Source organism: Petaurus breviceps, unplaced genomic scaffold, assembly GCF_028583685.1.
Source record: "Petaurus breviceps papuanus isolate PSGF00001 unplaced genomic scaffold, PetGlider_PUasm1.0 90779, whole genome shotgun sequence".
In the NCBI taxonomy this organism is placed as follows: domain Eukaryota; kingdom Metazoa; phylum Chordata; class Mammalia; order Diprotodontia; family Petauridae; genus Petaurus; species Petaurus breviceps.
Genome location: NW_027187344.1, coordinates 12050399 through 12070163, shown reverse-complemented (window position 1 = coordinate 12070163; position 19765 = coordinate 12050399). Strand labels below are relative to the sequence as shown.

At 41.0% G+C, this 19765-nt stretch overlaps 1 long non-coding RNA gene across 1 annotated transcript; it reads right to left on the bottom strand.

Annotated features, from left to right (window-relative positions):
• Positions 1-12728: 12728 nt before the first annotated feature.
• On the bottom strand, positions 12729-18688 carry LOC138147211 (uncharacterized). Its single transcript, XR_011164728.1, has 3 exons — positions 18608-18688; positions 18146-18363; positions 12729-15131 (listed from the first exon to the last, which is right to left on the bottom strand). It is a non-coding gene; the product is annotated as an uncharacterized lncRNA (long non-coding RNA).
• Between the last annotated feature and the right edge of the window lie 1077 nt (positions 18689-19765).

Below are 19765 nucleotides of genomic sequence, written 5' to 3'. Positions count from 1 at the left end.
ATAAGCCCTCCCCTTTATGTGTAAGATTTCTCTAAAATAAGCCCTCCCCCGAAAATAAGCCCTATTGAGATTGCTACTGTAGTGAATGAAGGTGATCCCCTGTGCTACACGCTACATTACGGTACTCTCTATGCACCGTTTCCCCCCCGCCCCGGGTGAAACGCACGCCGTGCTCCGAGCTGCATCCAATCAGAGCTGCAGCAGTGAGCGCGTCATCCTGTTCTTCCCCAGTGATTTGCTTGCTGGCGCCATTGAGAGCAGTGCCGTGGAGGAGACCTGAGGCAGGACAACATAAGCCCTCCCCTGAAAATAAGCCCTCTGGTGTTTTTCTTTCCAAAAAATTAATAAGACAGTGTCTTATTATCGGGGAAACATGCAGTACTGACTGTGTGACCAATATATAGTTTTGCTGCTGTCATTCAGCTCTCTGGTATCTTTGCTTTTCCTGTGCTTCTCCTCGTTTGTAACATATTGTCTGCTCTAGCCCACCCTGTATTGTCTCCATTTTCTTGACTGTAAATCTTTAGAGACTATTATTCCAAGACTTGCAGCTGTATATCACCAGAATATTTTTAAATGAAAAAATTATACTTCAATCTGCACTTAGAGTTTATCAATTCTCTCTCCAGAGAGGGATAACATTTTTCCATCATGAGTCTTTAGGAATTGTTTTGGATCATTGTATTGAACAGAATAGCTAAATCATTCACAGTCGTTCATCATTACAGTATTGCTGTCACTGTACAGAGATCTGGTTCTGTTCACTTAAGTCTTCATCAATTCATATAGATCTTCCCAGGCTTTTCTAAAACCAATCTGCTAATCATTTCTTTTAGCACAGGAGTGTTCCATCACAATCATATGCCATAACTTGTTCAGCCATTCCTCAATTGATGGACATCCCCCCCAGTTTCCAGTTCTTTGCCACCACAAAAAACTGCTATAAATTTTTTTTTTATATGCATAGATCCTTTTCCTTTGATCTCTTTGGGTTGCAGACCTAGTAATGGTTTTGTTGGGTCAAGGGGTATGCAAAGTTTTATAGCTCTCTGGGCATAGTTCCAAATTGTTCTCCAGAATGGTTGAACCAGTTCACAATTCCACCAAAGGTACATGACTAATATTGGCGTTAAAATGTTAAATAGGGGGGCAGCTAGGTGGCACAGTGAAAAGAGCACCAGTCCTTGGAGTCAGGAGGACCTGAGTTCAAATATGACCTCAGACACTAAACACTTACTAGCTGTGTGACCTTGGGCAAGTCACTGAACCCCAATTGCCCTGCCTTCCCCCCCTCCAAAAAAAAAAGGTTAAATAGGCAAGTTAACTTCTCAGGACCTCAGTTTCCACGTCTCTAAAATGAGGGTCTGACTTGACCTCTAAATCTATAATCTTATGATCCTAACCTTGTTTTCAGGAAGAAGTTTGAGGATGGTAATTTCCCACAGTCAATCCAACCTCTCCACTTCAGCTCTGGGTCCAGCTCATCGTCTTCAGGTGCCCCATTAGACCTTTGGAAACACAAAGGAAGGCTAGTGCTTCCAGGGCAGGCAATCTTTGGTGTCATTTAGGGGTTCACCTTTACTTCCCAGCTCTAATAACTAAAGTTGGGGTGGGGCATATCTGGGAGAGAAAGGTAATCTAGGAAAAGCTAGTGAGTCATTATCACCCTAATCAATTCTCACTTCATCCTAAAAATCTAAGCCACAGACCTAGTCAATGTACATTTAGGCAGCTGGGTGGCACAGAGTGGATAAAAGGCAGGAAGACCTGAGTTCAAATACCACATCAACCCCTTACTAACTGGGTGACCCTGGGCAAGTTGTCTGACCTCTCTCAGTCTCAGTTTCTTCATCCATAAAATGGGGATAATTAAAGCGCCTCTTTCAGGGTTGTTAGGAGGATGGAGTGAAATAACATTTAGTAAAGCACTCTGCAAACTTTAAAACCCTATGTAAATGGGAGTTCTTATTCCATTTACCATTCCTACCACATCACGCTAACCCAAAGAGACTTTTTCCACTTATTGCCTATAGATCTAGAGTTGGAAGAGACTTTTGAGGCCATTTAGGCCTTGTTTTATGGATGAGAAAACAGGCCCAAGTAGTAAGCGAGCATTGGAGACACAGTAACAACCCCAAATCCTCTGACTCCAGAGTTAAAGTTCTTTCCAACATCCCATGTTTTAAAACTTCCAATTTCTGTGTTAAACTTCAGAGAACAAACTTATGCCTCAGCTGGTTAAGAGTTTTTGCAGAAGGATGGCACATTAGACAGAGGAATTGGAATCAGGAACACCTGAGTTCAAATCCTGCCTCAAACTCTTGCTAGCTATGTGACGCTCAGGAACGTCACTTTTTAGACTGATTTTCCTTATCTGTAAAATGAGACATTTGGACTTGATGACCTCTAATATCCCTTCTATCTCTAAATCTATGATTCAAATATATCTGCTGTCACAATAGAAATTAACAAGAATTTATTAAACCTCTTCTGTGTGGCAGGTACTGTGCCAAGCACGGGGGACACAAAGGCAAAAACAGTCCCTACTCCCAAGGGGCTCACATTCTAATGGGGCAACAACATGCAAACAACTACGCATGTGCAGGACATAGACAGCACAGATAGTAAGCAATCTCAGAGGACCATCTTGGCAGTGAGCCTCCTATCTTGAACCCCAATGTAGACCACAGAGACATATGACCTTCCACACCTTCCCCTGGGAGCCTGACACCTGAACCACCAGGGCCTGGCCTTGCAGGAGTATCCTCCAAATCAATCACTGGTTTCAAAGCCTAGAAGAGTAGAATCAGTTAGTCAACATACACTGAGCCCCTACTAGCTGCAAGTCACCATGCTAAGGGTAATACAATTATGTATAAGCTATGCCCCCTCCCCTCCTAGGGCTTCAAGTCTAGTAGAAGAGCCCAGATATATGAAAAGATAATAACAGGAAATCTCAGGGTTGCAAGAACTGGGAAGAAGGAGACATATATATTTTGGGAATCAGCCAAGAAATACTGAGTATTTAGTATCCAGCTCCATGTTGTGAGGACACAAAAGTATAACAGTCCCTGACCTCAAGGAGCTTACAATCTAACTTGGGTGAAGGTCACATGCACACAAATAATTAAAGAACGAAGACAATGTGTTAAGTTGTGAGCAGCACATTAAGGATCATGGGAGATCAATGAGCCAGAGCTGGAGTAGAAATAGTCTAGGAAGATTTAATGGAGTCAGTAACATTTAAGCTGAATCCTGGAGGATATGTAAGATTCAGAGAGGAAAGGAGTTTCTGGGTAAAAGGGACAGCAATTTAAGTTGGTAAAGTAGAGGACTGTGAAAGAGTTAGGGTGGGATCAGATCATGGAAAATCTTGAAAAGGCCAATAGAATTTGTCCCAAGTGACACAGGGCAAGGAAAGTCACTGGAAGCCTTTGAGCAGAAGAGAGGTTGACAAGAAAGCTAGTCTGGCAGCAGGTGTGTTAAGAGGCTAATAAGGAGGGGAGGTAGAGTAAGACAGGTTGAGGTTCTATTGAGAACATTACATGCAAATAAAATCCGTGCCCTCAGGGACCAAAAACTAATTTTGGTACCATCCACCAGTCACAAACCTTATAATTAGAAGTTCTGAATTTTCTTCAAGGTCATCAAGTGAAAGATAAAATTAACTATGATGAAAAGTGAACCTTGTTAGTGAACTGACTTCCTCCCCAAATGATCGTCTTCTGCATATGTGTCTATATTTACATGTGTTACACACACTAACACATACGTGCACCCCATACATCACTCCTTAAGGTCAAGGGACTATTTTTGTTTTGTCTTTGTACCCCCCGTGCCTGGCCCAGGACCTAGCACTAAATAACAGGACAAGAACAACTAGCATTTATGTAATGCTTTAAGATTCTCAGAACACTTTACAGGAATTATGCCATTTGATCCTCACAACAACCCTGGGAGCTAAGTGACACAGTTATCCATTTTACATCTGACACATGTATAGGCTGTTTATGGTTAGGTAGCTCATCTTATACCTAGAACCTTGCAGAATATAAGCAGCCCACACCAAATTGTTTACCACCTTCTGTGAGCCTACAGAAAAGGCATAGTTATCATTCCATTATTTAAGCAGTAAGAGAATATAACATGTATTTTTCCCAACATATGACTTTCTACTCAAGCCACCAGACCAGTGGTCTCATCAAGGTCTCTCTGACACATAAGTAGAGATAGTCTCCATTTCTCATGTAAAGAACTCACTCAACCATGCCAAAAGGCTTCAATCAGGTGGGCAAGAAAAAAAAAAAAACCTCAATCATAGGCTTCTGAACTAAAATAGCATTCAGGATTATGAAGTAAAAAATCTACATAACTCTAAAAACCCTAGCTCATAGTTGGTAAATGTCCTGACTGGACCCTTTATATTACACAGGCAATAAATTTTCTGTAGTCACATATTTTATTTGACATAAAGATGTAAGGAGAAAAGTTTCAGAGCTATAGATGCATTTTTTCCCACATTCATGTTTATTAAAAATCGACAACAAAACCTGTACAAGAAAATATTCTGACTTTCATGTAAATGCATAACAGTATTCATGGAAGAAGTTATTATCTGAGAACCCCCTCTTCCTCTGCCACGACCACCTTGTCCTCTACCCCGACCTCGGCCTCTTCCTGCAACAGCTTCCCTTTTCTTAGATTTCACCTTTGGTTCAACATCCACAAGTAAAGCATCCATAGGTAAGCCGTCTAGAAGGATGAAGCACTGTTATTTCCTCGTATAATTAGTGTTTCCAGTTATACAGGTTCTCTGTTCTTCATAGTCATTTTCACAGCTTTAAGATGTGTATTCCATGGGGCGGCCAGGTGGCTCAGTGAGTAAGAGCACCAGCTCCAGTGTCAGGATGACCTGGGGATCAAATCTGGGCTCAAACACTTAGCACCACACCCAGAAATAACTGGCCGTGTAACCTTGAGCAAGTTACTTAACCCCGATTACTTAAAATAAAAAAAAAAATTAAAAAAAAGATATGTATTCCTGTTGACATCCATACCTGTTATTGTTCCATGTACTTGTGTTCCATTCTTCAATTCAGTGGTTACAGTTTCATGACTCAACTTCATCAAAAATCTCACAAGCTTCATCCTTCATGGCACCGTCAACTTTTCGGTCCTATAGGTCTCAAAATCACGACCCTTAGGGCTCTAACATGGACTGGGGGAATGAAGGGCTGGAAACACTTCTACCAAGAGCTCTATAGATGCATTTTGTCCAACCATATCCCAGCCTTTCTTCCCACACTGGAAACTCATGGAAAGTAAAGGGATTGGTGTTGGTGTCTAGGGCTCAGGTCCAAATTCTTGACTAGAACACTAAAAGGAAGGGAGAAACTGATCAAGGGGTGGGGAAAAGTTGCAGAAAGTGGGTCTATGTCCCAGATTTCTCTTTATGATGACGTTTTTGGAAGCTGTATGTATCAGTGCCCTAGTACAAAGTCACTCCTCCTCACTAGTTACCAACTGGTGGCTCTTTGGGCCCACAGGTCCCTACTCTAGCTCCTAGTACAAATTCAACTCTCCCACCACCACCCCCAGCTTGAATCCCAGGAGAAGTCATTCATGGCCACCACAACTGCTCTCCCTTTCTCCCCACCCCAACCCTTTACCAAATTCTCTGTCTTATAGGCAAAATGACAAGAAATCTAGCAGCATCTGTCTCTGCTGCATTTACTGAAATGAATGGCCAATAGGAAGTCTACCTCAAGGTCAAAGGGAGGAAGAGGGGATCTCATTCCCCCCCCCCTACAGTTTAGCTTCATGCTTTTTATCAGCATGCCATCCTGGGGAGGAAGAAGGACATGGCAAGCTCCAGTGGTCTGTCAGTCCTTCCCTCTGTGTTCTCAAATCATCCTCACCCTGGGCTCTGAGATAAAATAATGCAGAAGTAATAAAGGAGCCCAAGTCTGAGCACCAGTAACACAAATGAGCAAAGTGAAGTTGCAGGGAATGCAGGTCACACAGCTGCTAAGCATCTAAGGTAAAATTTGAACACAGATCTTCCCCAGTAGGTGATAAAAGACTATTTGTGGATTGGATTGGATTGAATTCTGATACTGTCAAACCACAAAAGCTGATCTTTTTTATCACAAATGGAAAAGAAGGGCTATCTTTTCTACTCCCTGAAAAATCAGGATTAATCAAGAACAGGGGGAAGGCCCTGAAATTAAGGAAAACTACATGCAGAAGGAGAGGCAGGAAGGGAACTAATCCTCTATTCAACATGACAACATACTAGACATTTTCCAGAGGAACTTAACTCATCACCTCCCTAATCAGAGACCACTGGGGCAGAGAATGCCCAGGTCCAGAAGTCCAAGAGGGTTTATTTACTTATTGCATTTACTCTGAGTCTGAGTTAAAATATTTATGCAAGAATGTGCCTATTTGACAGTCACTGCCCTGGGCTCTATTGCTTACTTACCTTTGTGACCTGGAGCCAAGTCATGTCCTCACTTGGAACCTGTTTCTTCATTTCTAAAATGAAGGAGTTGGACTACGTGACTTCTAAGTTGCTTCTCTGATTACCTCTTTTTTCTTCCTTCCTTCCTTCCTTCCTTCCTTCCTTCCTTCCTTCCTTCCTTCCTTCCTTCCTTCCTTCCTTCCTTCCTTCCTTCCTTTCTTTCTTTCTTTCTTTCTTTCTTTCTTTCTTTCTTTCTTTCTTTCTTTCTTTCTTTCTTTCTTTCTTTCTCTATGGTTTCATCAGTGTAGGGAATTTCTTGTGAGAAAACTCCCATCACCAATGCAAATCAGTAGCAATTGTGAAATTTGTAAGCTCAGATTCTGGGACATTGGGAAATTAAATGGCCTACTCAGGGTCACACAGCCAGTGTGTCAGAAATAGAATTTGAACCCAGGTCTCCCCACTCCAAGGCTAGCTCTTCATCCACTATACCTCACTGCCTGTTTTATTTAGGTCAATTTATTTATTATTTCATTGCTTTTCAAAAAGTCATATTGACTTTCTGTGTCAGGGTGAGGAAAACTGATGGGGCCTATGGAAAATAAACAGCCTTGAACACATTTAATTTAATACAATTCCATTAAACATTTATTAAAACCCTACCATGTATAAGGCACTAAATAGTCTCTGCCTTCAAGTCCTTATGCAACTTCAGGAAGGAGGAATACAACATACATAAAACTAAATATAGTATAAAGAAAATTGAAAGGAAGAGAATTATAGCAACTGCAGAAATCAGAACTGAACTTCAATGGAAGACAAAGTTTCCTAGAGGTAGAGATGAGGAGGGGGCACTTTACAGGAATGGGTTATGCAAATAATGCATGGAGGAAGAATGTGAGTATTGAATTTGGTGATGTTTCATTTTTCAGCAGAGTTCAATTCTTCATGACACCATCTTGGGGCTTGGCAAAGATCCTGGAGTGGTTTTCCATTGCCTTCTCCTTTTACAGGTAAAGAAACTGAGGCAAACAGGGTTAAGTGACTTGCCCAGGGTCACACAGCTAGTATCTGAGGCCAGATTTTAATTTGGGGAGAGGAATCTTCCTGCCTCCAGGGCCTGCACTCTATCCACTGTGCCACCTAGCTGTCCCTAGCTGTATTGAGTTCAGGAAACAGTTCATAGTGTAGTTTAGTTTAACTGGAACACAGAATTTATGAAGAGAAACAATATAAAATAAGTAAAAAGAGAGAAGTGAGAACCAGAGTGAGAAGAGACCAAAATGCCAGTCCAAGTTTATGTTTAATCCTCAAGGCAATGGATTTGGCTTAGTCTAGGTTTATTTTGGTTTGTTTTTTTTAACCTCGGGATGGTATGTTAAGACTCAATAGTGTTAGGGGTGGCCAGGTGGCTCAGCGAGTAAGAGCACCGGCTCCAGTGTTGGGATGACCTGGATCAAATCCGGGCTCAGATACTCAGCACCACACCCAGTAATAATAACTGGCCGTGTAACCTTGAGCAAGTTACTTAACCCCGATTGATTAAAAAAAAAAGACTCACTGGTGCAGTAGATAGCACACAAAATCTGGAGTCAGGAATACCTGAGTTCAAATCTGGTATCTGACCCTTATTAGCTATGTAACCTAAGGCAAGTTACTTAACCCCTATTTGCCTCAGTTTCCTCATATGTAAAATGGCAGTTACCTCTCAGAGTTGTTACAGACAGCTAGGTGGGGCAGTGGATAAAGCACCAGGCCTGAAGTCAGGAAGACTTATCTTCCTGAATTCAAATCCAGCCTCATATACATACTAACTGTGTGACCCTGGACAAGTCATTTAACTGCCACCTGCCTCAGTTTCCTTATCTATAAAATGGCTATAGTAATAGCACCTGCTCCCTAAGGGTGGTTGCAAGGGTCAGATGAGATCATATTTGTAAATGTTTTGCAAACCTTAAAGCACCATATAAACACTAGCTATTATTATTAACAGAAATAGAAAAATTAAGATAAGGAGCTTATCAGGATTGAATTATCAGGCTTTAGAAGAACAAGAAAATTCAATTAGTGGTACTTTCTTGTGTTTTTTTTTTCTCACTAGAAAGTGAAAATGAAAAGAAAGTGGAATCCATGATGTTGTAAATAGCAGGATGACCTTGACCAAGGTCCAGGAGCCACTATGGCACATGAGGAAAAACACTGACCCTAGTCTCAGCAAGTCCAGGTTTATTCTGTTTAACATCTGTATGAGCTGAGTCATGTCATTCTCTCTCTGGGCCTCAGTTTCCTGCTTTGTAAAATGGGGAGGCTTGAGTCAGTTGCCTCAGAGGTCTACTGTAGATCTAGGATCCTTTCTCTCTGTTGCGGCCCCCCTTTCTTCCTCTGTAGTGTGAAGGGGGCTGAACCAGATCATCTCTGACATTCTATCAAATGCTTATCTTTCGTGTGCTTCTGGATTATCTTCTCCATACATTTGCAGCCCCCACCCCCAGTCCTTCCCACACCCACTTTCTGAGAAATTGACATTCTTACACAAAACCTGTTCTACAGGGTTGCCTTTTCCAAGTTCTTGTGATCGCATTACCTCCTCTTAATACCCTTGTGACTTAGCAGTTTTCTAATCTTCTAAATTTGGGGAGACAGTGGGGACTATGTTTGGAAAAACCAAGAATAAACCGGTCCTCGAAGCTTCTAAGGAGTCGTTCTCGGCAATTATTTTCTTAACACGTCAGAACTGAGGGACCTTGGAGGGCAGCCAGCCTTTCCATTTGACAGACAGTCCAATCGGGATCAAAAAGAGAGTTGTCAGTGGTCTCACAGCCAGTAAATCACGGAGACTATAACTCAAGACTTCTGAGCCCTTTATTCAAGGCTATTTGCCCAACCAGGTTCCATTCATCAGGAAATCTGCTCTTCAGGTCGTCGGTGCGCCCCATGGAATCAGAGGACCTGACTTCCAATCCCAACCCCTGTTGCTCAATGTCTATTTATTTGACTTGGGAAAAATCACATTCCCTCTTTGGGCCTCGGTTTTCTCATCTGTAAGCTGAGCTCTAAGGTCTCCTTCAGCTCCAAATATTACGCGAACTTCATTCAGCATTCGGTCTGAGCCGTCCCTGCCATTCTCCGGACCAGCCGGGAGCCCTTGCCCGCTGGCCAGTTTTCTCCCTATAGAGCAGTAGCACCTGGTTAGAGTGTAGGGAAAGTAAAAAGGAGGTACCGAGCCTGCTCAGGAAAGAAAACGGGATGCACCGGCTCCCTCCCGCGTTGCTGCCTTGGGAGCCACAGCCAGGATTGCAGCGGCGCAGGACGCGGGAGCTCTCCCGTTCCAAGGCCCGCACGCACTGAGCGCAAGGTGGAGAGAAGCACTGAGGCCCCACGCAGCCCCTAGGGAGGCTCGCAACCTAGCGAGCGCGTAATTTGCAGAGCCCGCTGCCACTCTCCAGGATGGCAAGGCGCTCCAGTCCCTGAACGAACCGTACTGCCTCTTTGTGGCCGTAGCCATAAGCGCACCCCCACTGCTCGCTCCCCGTTTCACCTCCACTTCCCCCTTCTCCCATCTGCCTGCCTGTTTTGGTGCAGAGGATCGAACCAGAGCACCAGGTCCTGAGGTACCAAGACTCACCGCTTCCAAAGGAAGCTGCTGTGTACGCTTGAGGAGGGGGTGCCCTTTTCGATAGAAAGATGCAGAAGGATGTGTTGGAAACCATACAACTTCAATTCACTATCAAGGAACCTAGGTTACATTGTCTGGGGAATATCTGGTTCTGTTACCAAAAGTTTGGTTGTTTGGGGTGATGTCCCCGAACTCCTATTTGGTACAATTCTAAATTGTAGGGCAATTAAAGGGTGATTAAGAATTGTTCTCTCTACCCTCCTCTTTTGCCTTCTATTAAATCTTATCATAACCACTACCCCTTATGCTAGAGTCAGTAGAGAGCCCCCGAAACCTTTTGAACAAGGTCAAACATGCTATAGAAAGATTGCTTTGATAGTAATATCATAGCTCTAGAACTGGAAAGGACTTTGGACCTTCATTTTACACATGCCCAGGGAAGTTGTTACTTGCAGAAGAAATCCAGATATTCTCAATGCAGTTAGTGCTTTTCTCCACTTGGCCAGAGTATGTGGATTTAAGAGGGAAAAGGTTGGAATCAGGATTTTATCATAATAGTCCAGGCAAGAGGAAGGCCGAGATAGATACCATATAATAATGGCTAGCATTACTCTAGTACTTTTAGGTTTGCAAAACACTTTCCAAATATTATTTTATTTGCTCCTTGCCACCAACCTGTAAAGTAGAAGTTATTATTATACCCATTTTGCAGAATCACAGAGCTGGTAAGTATGATTGAATTGGGACTTGAACTCAGGATTTATTCCAAGTCTAGCAGGCTATCCACCATTCCATCTAGATGCTATGCTTACTTTGCTCTTCACATACAGCAATAGGTTCTGAGTCTAAGAGTCCTACAAACTCAATCCCTGAGTAGGTCTAGGATTAAGCCACACTTCACAGGCCCAATAAGGAGTAGGTCCCAGGAGTAGACACACTGGGGCAAGAGCTTTAGTGTTTATGTGCTTCATGTTCATGGAAATCAGAGGTATTTTTTTTCCAGATGACTTTGTAAAAGGCAGTAACACAGAGCCAGAGATGAGGTAGATTCAGATGAGTGATGCCTGCTCTCTCTGGGGCATTCCTTGTATCAGCTGATTCTTCTCTATTCTTGGGATAGGGAGGGTGTGGAAATAGAAAAGATGACACACTTCTTCTGTGGATAGAAGGAAATTCTTCTACATTACATTCGGAAGGGAAAAGCCCAGATTTTACCCATACCAACACCTTCCCCGGGCTCCCGCCTCTCTAGCGAAACCTATAACTGACCTGTTTAGCCAGGGTCAGGCCCTACCCAGATCCTGACTCAGTGATGAATCGTGCTCCCATCTCTCAGAGGAAAGCTCCTTCTCAGCCCCTCAACCTTCCTGCAAATCTTTTTGCCCTTGGCCCTACCCATGAGGCCTTCTAGCTTACTTGCTGGGGGTGAGGCATGGGGAGGGCCATAGAGCAAACAAAAGTCAACCTGGGTGAGCCATGGCAATCTAGAAAAGGTAATAATTAAACAAATAATACTGACTCACAAAACTATTACATTAATAACTCCTGAAAAAAATGGGAGTTGATTATTTCTATCTCTCAAATCCAAAATAGCAAACAATCCCTTGAAGTCTCTTAAGGAATCTGTATTCCATGGGAGTGAATCTGATATACTTTAGCCTGCTTCTGATGATGTTATCTAGGAATGTTATGGGGGAAGAGAGTATTTTCTTACAAATATAAAGAGCATCTCCTTGATCAGGGTCTTGGGAGCAAGTCAGAACCAGAGGAAGAGAGATAAGTAGTTTTTTTTAGAACTATTAACCTTCCCTACCTTATCCTGTTTACATTTTAAGGCTTCTAGGACATCACCAGGAGAATGTGGGTGTGAATATTAGGAGGGGGAAGGGGAAGAGAACAAGTATTTATTTATTTTTCATATTTAGTATTTTATTTTCCTCCAGTTACATGTAAAAACAATTTTTAATATTTATTTTTAAAACTTTGAGTTCCAAATTCTCTTTCTCTTCCTCCTTCCCAATACACCCTCATCAAGAAGGCAAACAATTCAATATAGGTGCAAAACATTTCCATAATGGTCATGTTGTAAAAGAAAACATATACCAAAAAAAACCTAAAGAAAGTTTTAAAAGTATGTTTCAAACTATATTGAGACACCATCAGTTCATTGTCTGGGAATGGAGAGCATTTTTCATCATAAGTCCTCCAGGGTTGTCTTGAATCATTGTATTTCTGAGTATAGCTAAGTCATTCAAAGCTGATCATCATGCAATATTGCTGTTACTTTGTATACAAGTACAAGCATTTACTAAGTGCCTACTATGTGCATGTACTATTCTAAGCACTTTACAAATATTATCCTATTTATCCTCACAACAGCCCTGTGAGGTAAGTGCTATTATTATCCCCCATTCTACCATTGAGGAAACTGAGGTACACAGAGGTTAAATTATGTGCCCAGTAAGTGTCTGAGGCTGGATTTGAATTCAGATCTCTTTGACTCCAGGTCCACCATTTCTCCAGTATCTACAAAGTCATGGGTGACCCAAAGAGCCATGGAGAACCACAACACATGATGGGCCCAGAGAAGCTGCATCATATTTCTATCAATGAAATGCAACCAAGAAATTCACTTCAACAAACATTTATTAAGCACCTACTGTTCAAGACACTGGGGACATGAATATAAAAATGAAACTGTCTATGCCCACCCCCACCCCCTGCCCAAGGAGCTCACATTCTGTTGGAGAGACATGACAATAATATAAATATCAAACAAAAAAATCTGAGAAGGAAGAGAGTGTTCCTACCTAAGCAGGTCAAGGAGGGGAGACTTCATAGAGGAGGTGGCACCTAGCAGAGCAGGGAGACGCTATCTCATTTGAAATGGAAGTGAGTCAGTCATGTAGCAAAAGGGAGGGACAGACAGCCCAAGAGCTGGACCAGCACTCACAAAATGTGTTACAACCTAAAAAGAGACCTTTAGCATGTGGGGTAGCTCTTCTGTGAAGGATTTGCAGAAGAACAGGAACATGTATCATGTGGGCTGAGCAAGGATACATGGATCTCAGTCCAGCTCATGGAGGCAATACCAATATGGATGAGATCACAGAACTAGGTATAATAGTTATAATAATGACATGTTACAACATATTATATTAAATGTATATTTCATACAAATAAGAACTACAATAATTAAAACTGCTCTTTGCTCAATTCTGTATTCCACTTTGAAAATGGGTTATGTGTTGGGGCAGACAGTGGCGCAGTGAATAGAGCACTGGCCCTGCAGTCAGGAGGACCTGAGTTTAAATCTGGCCTCAGACACTTAACACAAAACTATTTGGGTGACCTTGGGCAAGTCATTTAACCCCAATTGCCCTACCTTCCCCCCTCCAAAAAGAAAAAAAAAAGGTTATACAACTATTAAAACAATAAACTAAACATGAGTGGCAACTAGGTGGGGCTGTGGACAGAGCCCTCCAGAAGACCGGAGTTCAAATGCAGCCTCAGATACTTACTGTGTGACCCTGAGCAAGTTACTTAACCTCTATCTCAGTTTCCTCACTGGTAAAATGGGGATAATATTAACACTTTCTTCTCAGGGTTGTTATAAGGATCAAATGAAATAATATTTATAAAGCACTTTGTATACCTCAAAGCACTATATAAACAAGAGCTATTATTATATTATTATTATTTTAGTTCAGAGATGGGAAATACTTCCTTGGGCTATTTTTAAGTAATTTGGCTTTTCACTGAAGAAGCACACTGCCCTTTGCTCCCTCTGAAAGTCACCTTGATCAGTATTCCTTTTTGCCTTGAGATGTTGTCTAATGGGTCTGGCTTTTAGGTGTTTGGCCCTAATGGTATTTTCAATGTTTGCTGTGCAATGAAAAAGTGGTGATCATAGCATTCTTATTATTTGACTTCAAAGAAAATGAGAAATTAAAATCATTAAATGAATTGATCCATAAAGTATCTGTACTAAGTTCTGGGAGAAAGTAAGGAGGAAAAATACACACACATATGTGTATATATGTACATATACATACATATATGTGTGTATATACACATACACACATACATATATAGTACCTTTATGTGCCAGGCACTTTTTACAAATATTATTTCATTTGATCCTCACAACACTCCTTTGAGGTAGCTGCTGTTATTATCTCCATTTACAGTTGAGGAAACTGGCAAAGTCTAAGTGATTTGCCCCAAGATGCTAAAAATGTTTCTGAAGAACACAAATAAAGAACTGAATAGGGAAAAACATATATTTTTTTTGTTTTTAAGTGACTAGTCCCAGGTTACACAACTGGTAAATGTCTAAGGTTGGATTTTAATTCAGGTCTTCCTGATTCTCAGACCATCACTAGATCCACTGCTGGTCACCCAGGGGATACAGATATAAAAGAAAGAGATCCTTGTCCTCAAGAATTACAATTTCTAGTGGGGCAGGAGTTCTTAACTTGAGACTATGAACTTATAAAAAAAATTTTTGGTAACTATATTTAACATAATGATTTCCTTTGTAATCCTATGTATCTTTTTTTATGCATTTAAAGACACCATTCTGAAGAGGGGTCCTCCATATCCCTTGGACACACACACACTATACACACACACAGACACACAAAGATTATAATTTGTAATTTTGTATACATAAGAAAAAAACAAATCAAGAACTCCTGGACTGGGGGCATTCAACAGGTTCATAGATGAGTAAATAGAAAGGATTCATGAACATACATACATATACACATAGTGATGGTAAGGGAGATGCTGACAACAGAAGGAATAAAGAAAGGCTTTTAAACAAGTTCTGTAACAAATTGCTCTCCTACTGAAGTTTTCTTCTTTCTGTAAAGTCTTTGTAAGCAGGTAACCTTGGAAGGGCGGAGAGGAAATTGGGGGGGGGGGAAGAAAAGGTTGTCAAAACTGGGGCTGGTGGACCTCTTGGACTCTGGTGTTCTGAGCTGCAGTGGGTTAAGTCAATTTGGGGTCTGCTCATCATTATGGAGAGAAGAGGGACCATCATGTTGCCTGAGGAGGTGAAAAACAATTCAGGTTGGAATCAGAACAGGCCAAAGCTCCCATACTGATCCATAGTGGGATCTGGTAATGATTAACTATTATACTTCTAGCCTGGGAAAGAAAGGGAGAGCCAGTCTTTGAAAATAAATAAATAAAGCCAAAATTTTAAAAGAAACTTGAGATAAGCAAATTTAGAGACATTTCCATTCCAAATGGAATATTTGTACCCAATCATTGTAGAACCTTCCAAGCTCATATTGGTCTGATCAGCTACAGTCAAACACACTATACCTTAATCCTGACAGAGTGTTGTCATTTTGGTCTTCTTAAAGCACAAAAGACAACAAATAACCACTACTGGGTCCATACCCCAGAGTTACTTTGATTTTAAAAAAAGACCCCCCCCCCAAAAAAAAACTACCCAAATGTGTAAACATACTTATAGCAGCTTTTTTGGTGGTAGCAAAGAATTGGAAACTGAGGGGGTGCCCTTCATTTGGGGAATGACTGAACAAGTTATGGTTTGTGAATGTGATGGGATATTATTTGTTTTAAAAAATAATGAAGGGGATGGTTTTAGGGAAACCTGAGAAGACTTATGTGAACTGATACAAAGTGAAATGAGCAGAACCAGGAGAATTAATTTCTGCCCTCTATACAATAACAGTAATATTGTAAATACAAATAACTCTGAAAGACTTAGAAACTCTATCAATATACACATATAAGCAACTACAATTCCAAAGGACTCGTGATGTTACATACTACCCACTTCCCGACAGACTCAGAGTGCAATGACTTTTTTTTGACATGACGAATACAGGAATTTGTTTTGCTTGACTATACTTATTTGTAGTGAGTTTTATTTTTCTTCTTTTCTCAATGAGGAGTGGGGGATTGGGGTAGGAAAGAGAGAATTCAGATCATAAAATAAAATTGAATTAAAAAAAAAAGAAAGTACATTTAGAATTAGAGATCCGAGATTCAAATCCCAACTCAAGTACTTATTAAATAGGTGACTATAGACCCCTTTAACTTTTTGGACTTCACAGTTTCCTCATCTACAAATTAAGGGGTGAAGATGTTAGACTAGATGACTTCTAAGGTCCCTTCCAGCTATAAATATACTTTTAAGAACTTGTTGTTATGAAGGAAAAGGTTTTTTAGTTAGCAGACTGGAACAGAAATAGTTCTTAAAGGGCCCTGAAGAGATAAAGTTCAGAAATTGGCAAGGTGAATTGCTAGCAGAGGCCATAAACACTATATACATTTCAGCTATTATTATCAAAATAAGATTTTAGGAAAAAATGTAACTCTTGACACAGGCCCCCCCACTCTTCCCACCCCCCGCCTCAAATATGGTCTGATCCCAGAGACTTATCCAAGATTATATGATCTTTTTTAGTTTTTTGACCTGGCTTGGAGTTTATTCCAGGAAAATGTAGGCATGTGGATCTGCAGAATACTTGAAACCTGGGACTAGTTATACCTCTAAAGGTCCATCCTATAAACCTGTGCACAGTAAAGGATATTGCCTAAAGGGGGGTGCTGCTCCAGGAATAGTTCCTTTTTAAATAAATTTTTTCAGTTCCAAATTCTTTCCCTCTTCCCTACTCATTGAGAAGGCAAGAAAAACAAAACCCATTACAAAGACACATGGGTAAGTTTCCCCAAATGTTGGCAAAAGGAGCCCCCAGCTCCTATATAAGCACTCAAAGTAATAAATATAAATCAGGTATGGGGCAGGCTTTTACTTCATCCCACAGAAAATGCAAAAGCTGCAAAGGACTCAAAGGAGAACATAAGTGGATAAAAAAAAACCACAAATCACTTAAATGGGCTGTAAACACCCTCCTATGCCCGTCCCAACCCCTATGCAAGGCAATCATATTTGGGAGCTGCTAAACAAACAATATTTCTTTTCAGTGGATCTATACCATCCAAATCACTCACTGTAATACAAGGAATGACAAGATCCAGAACCTTTACTTCCTCAACTTATAGGTCCCCTTTACCAATTTCCCAGCTGCACGAGTCATGTCAGTTAGCATTTTCTTTCTTGAAGAGTGAATGATACTAAGGAGAATTTCTTCTCTCTCTTTCTAGAAGCTCTGATCCCTGAATTCCAGAACTTGGGAACTCTTAAGCAATAATCATCAGAGGTAATATTTGAGCCTGGGTCTTCTGACTCCAGAGGAACCTGTGCTCTAAAGCATGAATTCAATCAAAATCCTTAGAAACTATTCCCAAAACTTACAGGAACCGCTGCAAAGTGAGGTGAACAGAACCAAGAGAACAATTTATACAATAACAATTTTCTAAAGATAATCAACTATGAGACACTTAGTATCTGATCAACACAATGGTCAACCACAAGTCCAGAGGACTTATGGTGAAACATGCTCTCTCTCTCCAGATCGAGAAGTTGATGGACTTATAAGACAGATCAAAGCATATTCTCTTTTCTTTCCTACTTCCTTCCTTCCTTTCTTTGTGTCAAGATTAATGCAGGGATTTGTTTTGCATGACTATATACTTTTATACTGTGTTTTTTTCTTGCCTTCTCAGTGGGTGAGGGATATAGGAGAGAAAGAGAATTTTCGACTGAAAATAATTTTTAATTAAAAAAATAAACTATTCTCCTCCAGTCTGTATTTGGCATCATTTTAAAGATTGAGTCCCGAGGGGATAACTAGTCCCAGATTCCAAGGTAGACTGCAGATTCACACCTACAATTCACCTCCCCCACTGGAAACTTACCTTTTAAAAATAGTCAGCCACTAGACATAATTAGTTCAAAAACATCATTCCCCTCACAAATCTGGGACACACTCTCCCACAAAAGCAGTCAGAAGAGCAGAGTAAGAAGAGTGCACTGCTAGTGAAACTCACAAGCAAAGAACTCATGCGTCCAAAGCATCTTACTCCTCCATGAACCCAGGGTCCCAGTGTTCTTTTTCTTCTTGTGGTAGCCTCAGCCTCGTACTATTCCTCCCTAGGTTCAAAGATTCTGTCGAGCTTACCTGGGTTCCCTAAGCCTGCTTCTCGCAGAAGTTCAATTCCCCACTGCAAAGGTTAACTCTTCTTCCGAGGTTCTTTTCTCTGCCTCCAGGGATTATACTCCTTGGAGCTGGTTCCTTTCATTCAATCTTTCTTTCTGTGTCTGTGAGTATCTCTGTCTGTCTCTCTTGCTGTCTTTGTTGCTCTCCTCCCTGTATCAGCAATGCCATATTCACAATGCCTATAGAGATTACAAATATGCTGATATAATTATCCATCACAAAATACGTCAGGTTTGCCATTTGGGGAAATAAACTAGAAAATTTATTAAGATACCAAAAGACTGAGTCCCAAAACCAGAAAGTGAAAGCCATCAGAGTAGTTATGATATTGGCACAGGTAGATAAAGTAGAAAGCACCCACATTTTCAAGCCTTTAAAACAGAACAGGCTACCTCAGGCAAAGGTCCTCCTCTCCCCACTCACAGCAACCACCCAGCGTCCTGGAAGAGCGCTCCCAGCAGCTCCGGCCCCTGGCAGTCCTCAGCAGGAGTCCTTAGCAGAAAAAAAAAAAAGGCAACCGCCGCCAACTGCCAACCGCAGGACCGTTAGCTCGGCTTTTCACTTTCTCTTGCTCTGCTATGTCAGCACGTCCATGGGGCATAGGAGATCTTTAAATCCCATAACCCTTACACTCCCCCACCTCCCAGGCAGTGTCTCCTACTAGGTAAATGGGTCTGCTGCAAAATACTATGGCCAATAGAGGTGGGGGGAAAGGAGAGAGAAAAATCCTCTCTCCCTCTGCATTCTTCAAAGAGTAGACTTGACTCTCTGTGTCTCGGGTCTTCTTTTTGAAACCACCAAGGATATGGCCTATTCTTGGCAGGCCATTAGCTAGCTATTCCCCTAAATTCATCAAAGAGAACTTCATACACCTTATAAAGGAGTTACAATTTAACCCCCCCTAAAAATTAATTAATTTAATTTTAAAAACAAATTAATACTTCGTTACCTGCTCTTTTTTTTCCCTTTATTTTCAAAGACTGGGCTAGGGTGTGAGGAAGGAATTCCTATCCAATGCATTAGAATTTACCATTGATAAAGAGATATTCTAAAGAACTATAATAAGTATGAACCCAGATTCAGCTTACATTTTGTCATTAATCTACCACCATTTATATTATTCCTGTCCTGTTTATTTTAAAACTTATTACAGTTTGCCATTGCCAACTGAACTTTTTAAATCACTTCTTAGTATTTTTTTCAAGAAAGGGGAAGTCAAGGCAATTGGAGTTAAATGACTTGCCCAAGGTCACACAGCTAGTGAGTGTGTCAAGTGTCTGAGGTTAGATTTGAACTCAGGTCCTCCTGACTCCAGGGCCTATGCTCTATTCACTGCACCACCTAGCTGCCCCTCTTCATAGTATTTTGTAGGTTCAGAAAAAATTCTCTGAGAAAAATGAATATAGCTTCCCTACTCCCCTAGCATAGAAAAAAAATTTCCAAGATTCTATTTCAAGTCATTGTTTGTCAATTCTATTTTTAACAGAAGGTACAAAACATCTTTGGATCATAGAATAAATATGGAAAACTAATTACTTTTGAGCAAGTTGTCAGTTCTCTATTTTTGGTTCTCATGTTCTA